The sequence below is a fragment of the Petaurus breviceps genome, unplaced genomic scaffold (assembly GCF_028583685.1).
Source record: "Petaurus breviceps papuanus isolate PSGF00001 unplaced genomic scaffold, PetGlider_PUasm1.0 37, whole genome shotgun sequence".
NCBI classification, from domain to species: domain Eukaryota; kingdom Metazoa; phylum Chordata; class Mammalia; order Diprotodontia; family Petauridae; genus Petaurus; species Petaurus breviceps.
The window spans coordinates 93212722-93228488 of NW_027186296.1; the positions used below are offsets into that span (position 1 = coordinate 93212722).

General features: G+C 37.0%; 1 pseudogene; it reads left to right on the top strand.

The window, feature by feature from the left end:
• LOC138168360 (pancreatic triacylglycerol lipase-like) overlaps positions 1 to 15767 on the top strand; it is a 24657-nt pseudogene that overhangs the window by 8272 nt on the left and 618 nt on the right.

Sequence of the window (15767 nt, forward strand, 5' to 3'; positions counted from 1 at the left end):
AAGTTCTTGTGTTCTAGACTTCTGAAGTCAGGCATAGGAGGGTTGAAAGGCTGTTGAATGATTGTCTAGTCTCCTCAAAGCTTCTTATCCAGTTGTGCTTGGGCTTGTTGCTTGAGGTCCTCATCTGCTGGTGGGACATGGTTCTCAGGAGATAAGAAGTCTTTCTTTGTAAGAAGCTATAATGGTAATGGGATTTGAAGATCTTCCATGCCCCTTGAAGTTGCTGATATAGCAGGAAGGGGTGAGGCAGGAAGGAGCCAGAGGTGAGTAGGGGCCAGGCTGGAGTCAGCGTGGTGACTGGAAGTGGCTGTGGCACAGCAAACTTCTTCTGAGAGCCAGCCAGAATTTCTGCTGAGGACTGCCAGGGATGAGAACTGAGCGGAGCTAGAACTGCTGGGAGCAAGCTGTGTGGAGGCTGAGCAGTTACTGTGAGTGAGGAGAGGAGGATCTTTGCCTAAGGGAGCCTGTTTTATTCTGAAGGCTTAAGAATGTGGGTGTTTACTGCATTAACAGTGTGTGCCAACTCCATGGTTACTGTAATGGCTTTGACTCTCTGATTTTGGAACTCAGATTTATGGTATTTGAACAAATGTTCTGGCTATGTCCCCCAGATAGAGAGTCTATTATGCTTTGCAATTAATAACTATACCAGTATATTTATAGTCACCATAGGCATTGTGAATATTGCATTGTTGTTACAGAAGCCTAGATGGGAGGATAGGAGTCACCTGCAGAGCCATAACTAGACTAATTCTTCCATGGCAAATTTATTTTGGTGAGTGAGGGCTAAGGTGGCACAGAAAAACCATTACTCCCCATGGGAGTAACCCCAAATCGTCCTATCACTTCTTCATGCTAGGTTTGGGACTGGGGGGAGAGAGGAAACTGGTCATCAGGAAAGTAGACTATAGCTACAGGACTGTAGCCAGAGGTGTTTGCATCCCATAGTCCCCTTCACCTCCTACCTGGGATATCAGCTGCCTGGAGCAAAGCCCCATTTACCCCATTCTAGTTATAGTTCTATAGGAAGGTACACATGCTTAGTAGCATCAAAGGTTTGAACTGCATAGCTGTAGGATATGTTTTTTCATGTGAAATACCTTTTCAATGACGTAGCTGTAAAGATAATTATATGAGTTTGTCCCAAAATCCCTTTAGTTTCATTGAAAACAGGATATTTTAAAACAAACAAACTTTTTCACTTAGTAATTATACTCATCTCTAAAGGGCCTACTAGGGGAAATCTCTGTACATATACCTCTCCCTGTTATTGCTTAATAATAGCAACACATTGTATATCATATTTCCTGCATTTTCCCATGATATGCATTTCTCTACTTGCTGCAATGGAATCCCTCATTAGAATCCTTGCTGAACTTCAGGTAGCAGTTTTCAGTAAGGTCAAATTAATAGTGGAGAATGTTAAACATCAAAGAGTAGTAATTTAATATTGTACCATCCTTAATTATTATTATTGTTATTGGATATTTCTTTTTTATTATTGTTTTTATTATTGTTAATGGATATATTTCTTCATAGCTTTTAAGATCTTGAACAAACAATACATAGAAAATATAGTTCATTAGTATTTGTTAGTGATAAGCAAAAAAAAAACTTTTAAAAATGGGTGTTCTAACACTCCCTTGATGATTTAACTATTTCTCTTGTATTTGTTCTGGACCTTATTTAAAGCAGAAGAGTTAAATTGCATCTGTGTGGACTGGAGAAAGGGTTCATGGACTTTATATTCCCAAGCCCTACAAAATGTTCAAGTAGTAGGGGCTGAAATAGCCTGTTTTGTGGATTATCTCAAGCTAACTAGGTGTCTTCATGCTATCGCTTACTCTCTGTCTATTGTTCTCTGAATGCTGTGCCCATACAATTTCTAGAGGTCATCATGAATCTTTCCATACAAAGGTTTGAGTTTGTTTTGGTTGACCAGAAGGTAACAGTAGTGTATCTGCATTTGGATTGTTGTCTGCAAACAAAGATGAAGGCACCTCAGTGGATATAGGGCTAGATCCTGAGTCAGGAGGACTGAGTTCAAATCTGGCCTCTGACGCTGGCTGTGGCACCCTGGGTAAGTCACTTAACTTCTTTTTGCCTCAGTTTCCCCCATCTGAAAAGTGAGGATAATAATAGCATCTACTTTCCTGGGCTGCCCCAAGGATAAAATGAGACAGTATTTTTAAAGTGTGTTGCAAACTTTAAAGAATTATATGAATGATATTATCATTGTCATTATTATTATGAACACAAACCTATTTTTCCATTTTGACTAAATTGCCTGTTCAGTTAAGTTTTAAGAAAAAAAACAAGCAACTAGTTTAATTTGAACCCCTTCCCAACCTACTACAAGTGATTTTCACCATTGGGCTGACTGAATTTTGCTAGTTTTAAAAACTATGGTACCTAGAGAGTTATCAAGGGTCAAATTATTTGTGCATGTGTAAATATCAGCTTTTAAGAAATGCTGGGAAGCAGTGGGGTACAGTGGCAAGAATGCTTGATTTAGGGTCTGACGGCCTGGGTTCAAATCCCAGCTCTACTATTTACCTTCTTTGTGTGAGCTTGTGCTAGCCAATTTTCTGGGTTTCCATTTCTTAATATGTAAATGATTGGACTATATGATTTTTGAGGGCCCTTTCACCATTAAATCCACAATCCTAAGATGCTCTTTATCACTGAAAGACAAGAGAAATATCTGAAACTCAAATTGTAGATGTTTGAGTAATTTCTTCCTTATCACTTCTTATTCTAAATCTTTGGGAAGTTTCTAACAATTTTAGATGGTGAGTTTAGTATCAAATCCTCCCCATCTCAAAAACATGACAAAATCATATCAAAGACATATTGCTTAAGACAAGAAGTACAGAAAAAGAGACAAATATGAATAATATTTGTGCTTCTTGCAAAGTTAAAAATTGTTTAAAATCCATTGAGTAGTAGTGAGAAGCCATTCTCAATAAAAATTCTCAAAGAGTGTGTCATGAACACATCACTAATACCAATCTAGTCATTTCTGAAAGTCTTTTTTTTCTCATCAGAATGAGCTTGGATACTCTTTTTCCAATGTCCACATCATTGGCCACAGTCTGGGATCCCATATTGCTGGAGAGTCTGGGAGAAGATCAAATGGTCTCATTGGATGAATCACAGGTAGGACTAAAATGGAGAAGCCTGCAACATTATGCTAACATTGCCGTGATATAATTAAGACATAAGGATGAACATGATGGGAACTTGGTGATCTTTTTAATGTTATGTAAAATATTAAAAAGCTCCTTCATTTGCCTGCTATGAGCATCATACACGTAACATGTATATAATATTGCATCTTTTGGGGGTGGAGCCAAGATGGCAGCATAGAAGCAAGAAAACTCTATATGCCCCCTCCATAACCACCTCACATACCAATAAAAAATGGCTCTAAACAAACTTTAGGGCTACAGAACCCACAAAGTGACAAAGAGAAACAAACCTCCTGCTGAACACAGCCCAGCAAACTGGCAGGAAGGGTACATCTCATCCTGCTGGGAGCAGAGCCCAGCCCCACATGAGCCCATGGTTTTAGCCTCAGGGCAGTCACAACCAGCCCCAGTTGGAGGGAGTTCAAAAGAATGGATCACCAGCAGCTGTGGTGGTTTCCAGAATTATCAACCCATAAATGCTAAAGACAAAGTGAGAGATAAGTGAAATTTGGGAACAGGGGATCCAGGATTATGGTCCAGCCTCTGCCACTGGAGGGAGAAGCAGATGAGGGGCAGTGGCTGTGGCCAGGTGCCTGCAGATTGTAGGGGGACCAAGCAACTAGTCTGAGGGGTAATTGCTCTTGCTTAACCTGCTTGGATCTGGATTGCTGTCTAGGGTGGAGGTTCTGGGGTTTGTGACCAGTGTGTCAGAGCCAGTGGAGGCTTTTGAGAGGGCACCCATCTAATAGCTCTGGCAGCTGAGAAAACCCCAGCAATTTCAGAAAACGCTCTCCTCTCTGGAAGCAGAGTTCTACTGTGGAACAAAGCTCAAAAGTCAAATAATTGAGTGGCAACATGAGCAAGCAAAGCAAGCAGAGCAATCTGACTTAGGACTCCTTTTTTGGGGACAAAAGGGATCAAAGCATGGAACAAACAAGAGGAAGACAATGAAGTGAGAATTCCTGCACCAAAAGTTTCCAAGAAAAATATGATTTGGTTACAGGCCATAGAGGAGCTTAAGAAGGATTTTAAAAACCAAATAAGAGACATATAGGAAAAATTGGGAAGAGAAATGAGAATGATGAAAGAAAATCATGAAAAGAGAGTTGACAACCTGACTGAAGAAAATGACACCTTGGAAAATAGACTAACTCAAATGGAAAGAGTCTCAAAAAGCCAATGAGGAGAAGAATGCTTTAAAAAGCCAAATTTTCTGGATGGAAAAAAGAATCTCAAAAGCTGGAGTGGCCAGGTGGTACAGTGAGTAAGAGCACCAGCCCCAGAATCAGGAGACCTGGGTTCGGTTCCAGGCTCAGATATTTAACACCCACACAAAATAACTGGCCATGTAACCTTGAGCAAGTTACTTAACCCCAATTGCTTTAAAAAAAAGATCTCAAAAGCTCACTGAAGAGAATCATTTCTTCAGAATTAGATTGGAGCAAATGGAAGCTATTGACTTTATGAAAAATCAAGATACTATTAAACAGATCCAAACAAATGAAAAATAGAAGGCAATGTGAAATATCTCATTGGAAAAGCTGCTGACTTGGAAAATAGATCCAGGAGAGATCATTTAAAAATTATTGGACTGCCTGGAAGCCATGATCAAAAAATAAAGAACCTAGAAATCATCCTTCAAGAAATTCTCAAGGAGTGGTGGCTAGGTGGCACAGTGAGTAAGAGCATCGGCCCCAGAGTCGGGAGGACCATGGATTGATTCCGGCCTCAGATACTTAACACCCACACAAAAAGACTGGCCATGTAATCTTGGGCAAGTTACTTAACCCCAATTGCTTAAAAAAAAAAGAAATTCTCAAGGAAAATTACTCTGATGTTTTAGAACCAGAGAGCAAAATAGAGGTTGAAAGAATTCACCAATCACCTCCTGAAATAAGATCCCAAAAAGAAAACTCCTAGGAATATGATAGCCAGGTTCTGGAATTCCCAGATCAAGGAGAAAATATTAAAAATAGCCAGGAAGAAGTATTTTGAATATTTTGTAAATACAATCAGGATAACCCAGGATCTGGCAGCTTCTACACTGAGGGATCGAAGGGCTTGGAATATGATATCCCAGAGCTCAAAGGAGCTGGGATTAAAACCAAGAATCACCTACCCAGCAAAACTGAGTATCATGTTTCAGGGGAAAATATGGTTATTCAATGAAACAGAGAACTTTGAAGCATTCTTGATGAAAAAACCAGAGCTGAATAGATAATTTGACATTCAGATACAAGAAGCAAGAGAAGCATTCGAAGGTAGGGAAAAGAAATCATAAGGAACTTATCAAAGTCGAGCTATTTACATTCCTACATGGAAAAATGATAATTGTAACCTATGAAACTTTTTTCAGTATGAGAATAGTTTAAGGGAATAACTGTATGTATTCTTGTAACTTCACCTGCGAAGTTACAAGTATTATTCAGATAGCATCCTCAACCCTGGTGGCTTTTCTGGATACCCATGTGCTTCTTACAAAGTTTTTGAGGCAGTAATTGCTTGTCATGAGAATCAGTACCACATGCTTCATAGAGAACTTGGGTTCCAAGTCCATAAAAGCTGGGTTTTCCTCCTACCTCTGGCACACATTTGCTTGACCTTGGGCAGGTAACTTAACTTCTTAGTGTTCTGGAAAGCAGCTGATCTGCATTGATAGAGGGTGTTTCCTTACCATGAACTTCCTTATAAATGAAATTATATGTCAAGAACCAAAGAGAGGCCTTTCTTTACACAGAGTAACAGACCTGGAAAGAACAAGGACAATTAGAGGCCATTTAATGCAAACTATACTTGAAAGCTATCCTTATTACAAAATGCGGGATAAGTGACCATACAGGGACTATTAAAATCCTCCATCAAGGGGGTCTCATCACCAACCCATTGCACTATAGGAAATTCTAATTGTTAGTATTTTTTACTGACATGAAGTCTCTTTTCTGTCCTACCTATAATTCCTGGTTCTGTCCACTGCACCCCAATAGAACATTTCTGATCAATATCTCTTAATTCTGAAGATAGTTATCAGGTGGCTCCTGTATCTTTTCTTCTTCAGAATAAATACCTTTGGTTCCTTCAATCCTTGAGAACAAGTAGATGAAGTATATACCCAAGTCTCCCATACTCCTAAATTTCTATAGAGTAGGTGAGAACATGGTGATGTGGTAGAAAGATTGCTGAACTAGAAATTATACAGCCTGGGTTCCCATTGTATTTTGACACTACATGACCTACAACATTGTCTCTAGAGTTCCAATTATTTATCTGGAAAATGAGCAGAGTGGGCCAGATTTCTCTAAGACCCCTCTAGGTATAAAATTTATAGATTTCTAGTATTATTTTCTACAAACACTATATGTTGAATCAATGTTGCTACATGATGATTCTACCTTAAGTCACATAAACCCAATTTTAATCACATAATGATCATTAGCATAGTCCAGAGAATATATATATATATAAATTTTCATTTTGGTTTAAATTCCTCTAATGATTATCTCATTCTTCCTTTTCCTTATATCTACTGGTTAAGTATTTGTTTCATTTTAGGTCATTTAAGAAACTTTCTTTGGGAGCCATTTTTGAAAAGAAGAAAGCATATAGAAATCTGAGCTAATGTCTATCTGCTGCTAAATTGAAAAATGTAATTAAAATCAGAAAACTTGTCAAAAATATGTATCATTTAATATTTTGATAATACATTTAATTTTTCAGTTTCGTCTAGGGTTGTGGCATAATTTTAACAAAATTTTAAATTACTTATAAAGAGGAAAAAGTTTGCTCAGGTATGTAGTGCAGCATTATTGTGTTGTGATCTTAGATCACAAATATTGATTAGGTTCACCCAATTATTTTTTTAAAAAAGCTTTCTTTTTTCTGATTTATTTATTTATTTTATCAAATGATTTATTAACTTCTAGTTTACACCATTCATTTCTGAAAGACTTTGAGTTACAAATTTTCTCCCCATTTTTCCCCTACCCACTACCCCAAAATAGCTATCCCACTGGATATCCCATCCTCCAGCCTGCTTCTCACATACCTTCTCCCATACAGCCTCTAACTTTCCAGTAGGGCACAGTGGATCTCTATGCCCCAGTGTCTATATATCTTATTTCCAAGTTACATGTAAAATAATATTAATAAAAGTATATATATATATATATATATATATATATAAATATTTGATTTTAAAACTTTGATTTACATTTGATTTTAAAACATTGAATTCCAGATTCATTCCCTTCCTTCCTTGTCACCCACCCTTACTGGGAAAATAAGCAATTCGATACGGGTTGAACATGTTTAGCTATGCAAAACATGTCCATAGTAGATATATTGTAAAAGACTTACTATATTTCCCTCCCTCCTATCCCACCTCACACTTGTTCTATTTTCTACTTTGATCCTGTCCCTTTTCAAAAGTGGGTGCTTCCAAATTCCTCCCCCCCAGCTTGCTCTCCCTTCCATCACCCCCTCTCATCCCCTTCACCCCTACTCTGCTGTAGGGTGAGGTACCCTATTTAGTATGTATGTCATTCCTTCACTAAGCCAAATTCAATGAGAATAAGGTTGATCCATTCCTTTTTGCCTTCCTGTTCTTCCCCTCCATTGTTACCATTTTCCCTTGCCTCTTCTATATGTGATAGTTTACCCCATTCTGTCTCTCTCCATCTGCTCTCATTATATTCCTCTCTCACCTCTTAAATTCACCTTTTAAGTGTCATCCCTTCCTCTTCAATTGGTCCTATGCCCTCTATCTGTCTATCTATCTATCTACACACATATATATATACACATTCACATATGTATTCATTTGCCCATATACTCGCCTTTATAGACATATATGTATGTGTATATACATATTTCTATTCCCTTCAACTATCCTCATACTAAGAAAAGTTTCATAAGTTACAATTATCATTTATCCACATAGGAATGTAAATAGTTCAACTTTGATAAGTTCCTTATGATTTCTTTTCCCTGTTTACCTTCTCAAGCTTCTTTTGCTTCTTGTATCTGAATGTCTTTTTCATCAAGAATGCTTGAAAGTCCTCTATTCCATTAACTGATCATATTTTACCCTGAGACATGATACTCAGTTTTCCTGGGTATGTGAGTCTTGGTTTTAATCCCAGCTCCTTTGACTTTTGGAATATCATATTCCAAGCCCTTCAATCCCTCAGTGTAGAAGCTGCCAGATCCTGTGTTATCCTGATTCTATTTCCACAATATGTAAATTTTTTCTTCCTGCCTGCTTGTAATATTTTCTCCTTGATCTAGGAATTCTGTAACCTGACTATCATATTCCTAGGAGTTTTCTTTTGGGGATTTTTTTCAGGAGGTGTTTGATGGATTCTTTCAACCTCTATTTTTCCCTCTGGTTCTAAAACATCAGGGAAATTATCCTTGAGAATTTATTGGAGGATGATTTCTGGGTTCTTTTCTTGGTCATGGCTTTCAGGTAGTCCAATAATTTTAAAATTATCTCTCCTGGGTCTATTTTCCAGGTCAGTGGTTTTTCCAATGAGATATTTCACATTGCCTTCTATTTTTTCATTTGTTTGGATCTGCTTAATAGTATCTTGATTTCTCATAAAGTCACTAGCTTCCATTTGCTCCAATCTAATTTAGAAGGAATGATTCTCTTCAGTGAGCTTTTGAGATTCTTTTTCCATCTGGAAAATTCGGCTTTTTAAGGCATTCTTCTCCTCACTGGCTTTTTGAGCCTCCTTTGCCATTTGAGTTAGTCTGTTTTTTTAAAGTGTTATTTTCTTCAGTCAGGTTGTTGACTCTCATTTCATAATTTTCTTTCATCGTTCTCATTTATCTTCCCAATTTTTCCTTCACTTCTCTTATTTGGTTTTCAAAATCCTTCTTAAGTTCCTCTATGGCTTGTAATCAGCTCATATTTTCCTGGAAGCTTTTGGTGCAGGAGTTATGACTTCATTGTCTCCCTCCTGTCCTATGCTTTGATCCTTTTTGTCCCCAAAATAGGAGTGTAAATTTGGGTCGCTCTGCTTGCTTTGCTTCCTTTGCATGCTCATTTTGCCACTCATTTACTTGACTTTTGGACTTTTTGCAAAGTAGAACTCTGCTACCAGACAGGGGAGCTTCTTCCCAAACACTGGGGTTTTCTCAGCTGCTGAAGGTATTAGTTGGGTGCCCTGTCTGAAGCCTCCACATGCTCTTGCAAGCTGGTCACACACCCTAAGACCTCCACTGTATACCTCAATCCAGATCCAAGCAGGTTAAAGCAAGAGTGATTACCCCTCAGACTGGCTGCTTGGTCCCCTTACAATCTGCAGGCCAGGAGCTGAAGCTGCCACGTGGTGGTGGCTGCACGGCCGAGGTAACTCAGCAGCTTCTCCCTCCAGGGGGTAAAGGCAAGTCTGTACTCCCAAACTACTGGATCCCAAAGTCCACACTTCACTGATCTCTCACTTTGTCCTTAGCATCTATGGGTTGATAATTCTGGAAACTGCCACAGCTGTTGGTGATCTGAAGTCCCTCTAGCCTGAGGCTGGCTGTGGCCTCCCTGGAGCTAAGACTTCCAGCTGGTGCGGGGCTGGGGTCAGCTCCCAGAGCACTGTGCTGCCTGCTTCCTGCCGGCCTGCCAGGCTGTCCTCAGCAGGAAGCTAGCTTCTCTGTGTCATTTTGTGAGTTCTGTAGCTCCAAAGTTTGTTCAGAGTCCCCTTTTACATGAATTGGAGGATGTGGGAGCCAGAGCCCCACAGAAGTCCTGTTTCTACACCACAATCTTGACTCTGACCCCCCAAAAAACTTTTCTTTAGTTCATACAAACATTTTTTTCTAAAAATATTCAATGATGAATGTCATTTGACAAGGAAAAACATCTAAAGTTCTAGTTGGTGGTTATGTCACAATAGACACTGCACTGGTGTTGGTTTTAGAAACACCTGCATTCCAATTCTGCCTCAGAAAGCTACTAGTGATGGGACCCTGGGCAACTAATTAAATCTCTCTCATCCTTAGTTTGCTCATCTGTAAAATAGGGGAAATGGTAGCACCTACCTTACAGATTGTGTTGTTAAGGAGCAAAGGAAATGACATGTGTAAAGTGTATAACAAACTTTATATGCTGTATAAATACCATCTATAGTTATTGGGTGGGACAAGGAAAGGTCATAATTCCATATTCCATTGTTAGGGTCTGCTAACCCACATTAGTACAAGCTTATTGACAGCTGCCTTCATCATTCAATTTAAGCTACCAGTTCAACAAACATTTAATATATTATACAAATTATTATGGAGGATAGGATAAGTCTTCCATATATTTTAAAATATAATATTATTTTTCTCAACTGTTATAAAGGTACCAGAATTATATTTGCTTTTTATATAATTGAATGGATGGGGTGAGTATAAGGAGGTAAAACCTGGAAAGATAACATGTTCTCATTAACCATTTATGTATTTTCGTCAGAATAAGTGCTTCCCTTGTCCATCTGGAGGATGTCCACAGATGGGCCACTATGCTAACAGATTTGCTGGTAAAATGATAGCGGTGGGATAGGTCTTTTATATCAACACTGGGGATGCCAGTAATTTTGCTCATAAGTTTCCATTTGAGTTTCTTCATTTTCAAAGCTCGAAATTGTCTCAAAATTGTTGCATTTTGGAAAGATTTCCTCCAGCACATAACAGGAAAAGGAAGGGAATGCTCATATTTAGGAGATGACTATTGGATACTGATGGTTATTTTAGAGGAGGAGGTAGTAGATTTTCTATGGCCTGAGAAATTTGGATGACACCACAGCAGGGTTTCACTGTTAAATTCCTCGGGTGTAGAAACTCACCTCTGGTTTTAGATGCTTCTTGAAACAGATTTCCAAGTACCCAGAGGCTTCACAAAATAAATTTCTTAGATTCTGTAGTTGTGAGATTGGTACCTGCCCTCATGGTCCTTAAACATATATCCATGTTTTCTTTTGTGAATGTTAATAAACAACAGTTTGGACAGTTAGGGTTTTTTTATGCTGCTTATCCAATAACTGCTGAAAGATCAACTCTCTAAGATATAATAACAGCTGATTCATAGCTGAGAGTATATAAAGGATCTGATAATAGCTTTATCTGGAATGGCTTAATCTGGAAACTGACAATGTGAGACTAGATGGCCTCTAAATTCCTTTACAACTCTGAATTTATGATAATTAAAATAATTTACGACTGAAAGACTACTGAACTTAGAGTCACCATACCAATTCCAGGCTCTGCTAGCTGCTTAAATTAATATTTGATACTCATCAAACAACTTATGATTTTAAAGTATTGTCTATTTCATTGATAATATGGGTACCATAATAATATTTGGCAAATTTTTGTTGTGAGAGAAACATTTCATAAACTGTCAAGCATCATGATAGTGAGTTCTAAGTTGGTGAAGTAACCACAAATAAAACAACTATCTTGATATAAAATTTACAAATTTGGAAAAATTTCATATTGAGTCAAAGGACAGATTAATTTAGTGAAAAAAATATCAATTATAGACTGTTTAAAAAGAAATGCTATTTTAAGAAAGCAGAAATCCCAAGGAACAAGATCATGGTAAAAAAAAATGTTGGATGAAAAGACAACAGAACTGTAGTCTTGGGCTACTTTTGTCACTAATTAACTGCGTGACTTTGAGTTGGTCCAAAGTACATTGAGGACTGATGTTGGAACCAGAAGATTTGAATTCAACCCTGAACATCACACAACCTAAGTCTCAGCTTTTTCTTCTTTCAAATGGGAATAAGAATAGCACTTCCTTCACAAGGTTATTTTGAGTACTAAATGAGATAATATATTAAAGCACTCTGAAAACTTTAAAGGGCTATAAAAATAATAGTTATTATCATTATTATCTAAGCACTGGTTTTCTTATAATAACTCTCATTTGCATAAGATTCTAAGGTGCTCATCTACAAAAATGAGGGGGTTACACTAGAAGTTCACTAACATTTCTTCCACCTTTAATATGGCACAGTTGCATAAAAATTATGTAAGTTTAAAAAAATGAGTGCTAGGCCCCCATTATATCATAGGCAAAAGAAGTTCTTCAATAGAAAAGGATTGCCAAACAGAAGTTGAAAACATTATGAAGAAAAAGTCACTGTCTAAATCTCTTAGGTAGAAAAGCTTCTTGAGGGGTGGCTACTTGGTGGAGTGAATAGAGCACCTGCCCTGGAGACAGGAAAACCTGAGTTCAAATCCAGACTCAGACACTTAACACTTACTAGCCATGTGACCTTGTGCAAGTCGCTTAACCCCAATTGCCATGCTGGTCCCCCTCCAAAAAGCAAATAAAAAAGCTTCTTGGCTTTAGTTTTAATTCACTTTAGTAGTAAGAAGTAAAAATTTGCAAAAAAAAAAAAAAAGAATTACTTAAAACTTTGTATCCAAAAAGAATCATGCATTCTATAATTAAAATACGTGCATTTTACATTTGTGCCATCTAAATTGTTTTACAAAAATCTCTACTTCTTGCTATTTACATATTTATATTTATGCATTTAACATATTTATTTCTTCATATTTCTATTTCTACCTTACTCCCTAGGTTGGAGATATAAGGTAGCTGTCGTGTTGTCTGGTGCAAAGGTTACTGGAACAGTAGAAGTTTCTTTGTTTGGAAGTAATGGAAATAGCATTTAGTTCAATAGCAAATAGTTCAATATTATCATATATCTCACATGTTGGAATTATTACTTCATATAAATATGTTTACCTAAATTATTGTTTGTATTTTTACTGCTACAAAATTTGACTTGGTACTAGCATATATATTTAATGAAGTTAGTGACAAGACTTCCTTTTGAATTTTGCACACTGAAATCTACTTTAGTATTTGGTTTCCAACTTTGGTGCATTGCTACTTACTGGGCAAATCATTTATCTTTATTTCCTAAGAGAATTTTTTTTTGGTTCTTGTCACCAGGTGTTTAATTTATAATCAGTAAATAATTATGTTGCTAACACAACAGATGGAGGAAAGATTTAATGAGGTCATCACTTATTAAATTGTAGGAGAAAGTTGTGACTAAAACATGTTAAAATACTATGAGGCATTTGGGAGTATAAATTGCAACTATGTTTGTGTGGTTTTTTTCCTTTTGTTTAACATGTTGGAAACACAATTTACTTAGCAAAATATGTATCATGTATAGATTTTATAAGCAAATATATATGTAGAGATTGCTGTACTTGAATTTGTTATTTCCTTTTGTTCCAAGGGGGAGCCTACAACCAGGTTATATACATTCTAATGAGTTTGATTCAGATTTCGACGTTGAAACAATTCAAAGAGTTAAATTTCTTTGGAACAACAATGTGATCCCAATCCTGCCCAGAGTAGGAGCATCAACGATCATTGTAGAAACTTCAAATGGACAAATGTAAGTATTTTTATTGTGAACCAAGAGTGATATAAAATATTGAAGAGGCATATATGTAAAATGCTCACCCAGAAAAAATCTACTTTGAGATAGATTTCTGTCAGCAATCTTCTTGTTACCTTTAGCTTACATGTAAAATATTTCATGAAACACTATTTTAGGAAAATTGAGCTTTTGAAGATATTTTGTTTGGTAATTGTGTCATTCAATAAAAGTCCATGGAAAGGTCAGAGTTTGACCCTGAGATTCTACCATCATGAAATTCCAATTATTTAAGTATGTCTCTACCTAATGTGCTTCAAAGGAGTATAGAATCAGAATTTAGAGGGAGGAGGAAACAGAAATCATCAATCTAAGTCTCTCATTGTACAGATGAGAAACTGAGACTCAGAGAGATGAATGAACTTACAATGTCATAGAAGTAGCAAACATTTAATTGGTTCTAGGAAAACATAAAGTTAAGGGAAATGGCATCACAGATGGCAGTTAGTTCCACAGAACAATGTGGTCGATACCATTAAGGACACTTTGGACTGAATGATATTATAGTACAGTTGTGCCATGTTATCTTAGAGTTTGGTTGTGATTCATTAATGTTGTTACTGCAAAATGATCATGATTGCATTAATGCTGCATGGTAAATGCCTCGTTACTAATATGGAAAATTATTTAATGGTCACATAACCAATTTCTTCCTCCATCCTCTCTGGTCAAGATAATCCTAATCCATGTGTTTTTAGAAATGCCTAATATAGTTCAAGTACTGCTATTGAGCTAAAATATGAGGAAAGTTAAACATAAACAAGCAGGAAAGGAATATTTTACTCTGGGCTGGTTTCTCATGCTGCCTCATATATTTATTTCACATTTAGAAAATATTTACTGAGAACCCATTAAATGCTAGATAAATGGCTAGAAGGGAATAGAAGGATAAAGAAAAGCTTCTTAAAGATTTTTTTCTTATCTTTGCATCTCCAGTATTTAGTAAAGGCATTTGCATATAGCACATAGTAGGTTTTTAATAAGTGCTGATTTAATTGTTAAATTGAATTGAGCATGCTAACTATCCTCACAGAGCAAGTGCTTCAGTGAATATGCAGTATTGTGCTCAAATTCAGTTTCCCAAATGGTGCTCCACAAAATCTTGGTACACGAGGGTTGTATAACAGTATTTTGAGGCTAGCAATATTTTCCTTCCTATAATATTAAGTACAAAATTATGTATCAAAAGCACTTATGATCTGAGGCATTTTCCATGTAAAAATAACTTCCACTTTTTCATGAAAATTTCCTTGGCATCCCTTTATTCTGGAGACATTCTATACCCCTACATTACCTTGATCATCACCTGGCACTGTGTCTGGCATATAGTTGGTGCTAAATACATGCTTGGTTTTTGGTTGATTGATTTGGGGTTCTGTCAGTATCTTTAAAACCTATCAGTGTTGTGGCCAAATTAGTTTTGCAAATGCCATATTAAGTATGTGGCAATATTTTAAAATACATAGACAAAGCCCATTCCCATTTCTCTGGGGTTTGTATTTCTTGAATTTACTTCGAAGGGCCTTAGTTGGACATACTTGAGGCCAAAACTTAAAAATCAGTTCTTGTGAAACATCCAGTACTCTCTCCCCTTCTCACAATAGGGACTTCAACTCAGGAGCCACATTCCTCAGTCCGTCTTACTTTCTTCCCAGAGTACAAGAAAAGTTTGTAACCTTGGCAAACTCAATCATCTATATTTATATTTTAAGATAGTGTAAAAAAGGCATTTATTGAGTACTTACTATAATCAAGCCTCTCACAATTAAATGTTTTGAAGGATATGAAATCTGTGCTACATGTGTGACCTTAAAGGAGTTACAGAATCTCCAGGTCTTGTGGTGCTTATATGGGGCAACTAGGTGACACAATGGATGGAAAACTGGGCCCGAAGTCAGAAAGACATGAGTCAAATCTGGCCTCAGATACTCACTAGCTATGTCTCCCTGGAAAAGTCCCTTAACCTCTGTTTATCTAAGTTATCTACTTCCCAAGGTTGTTATGAGGATCAAATGAGGTTGGCATAGTACTTGGAACATAGTGCTATATAAATGTTAATTAATTGTAGTAGTAGTAATAGAAGAAGAAGAAGAAGAAGAAGAAGAAGAAGAAGAAGAAGAAGAAGAAG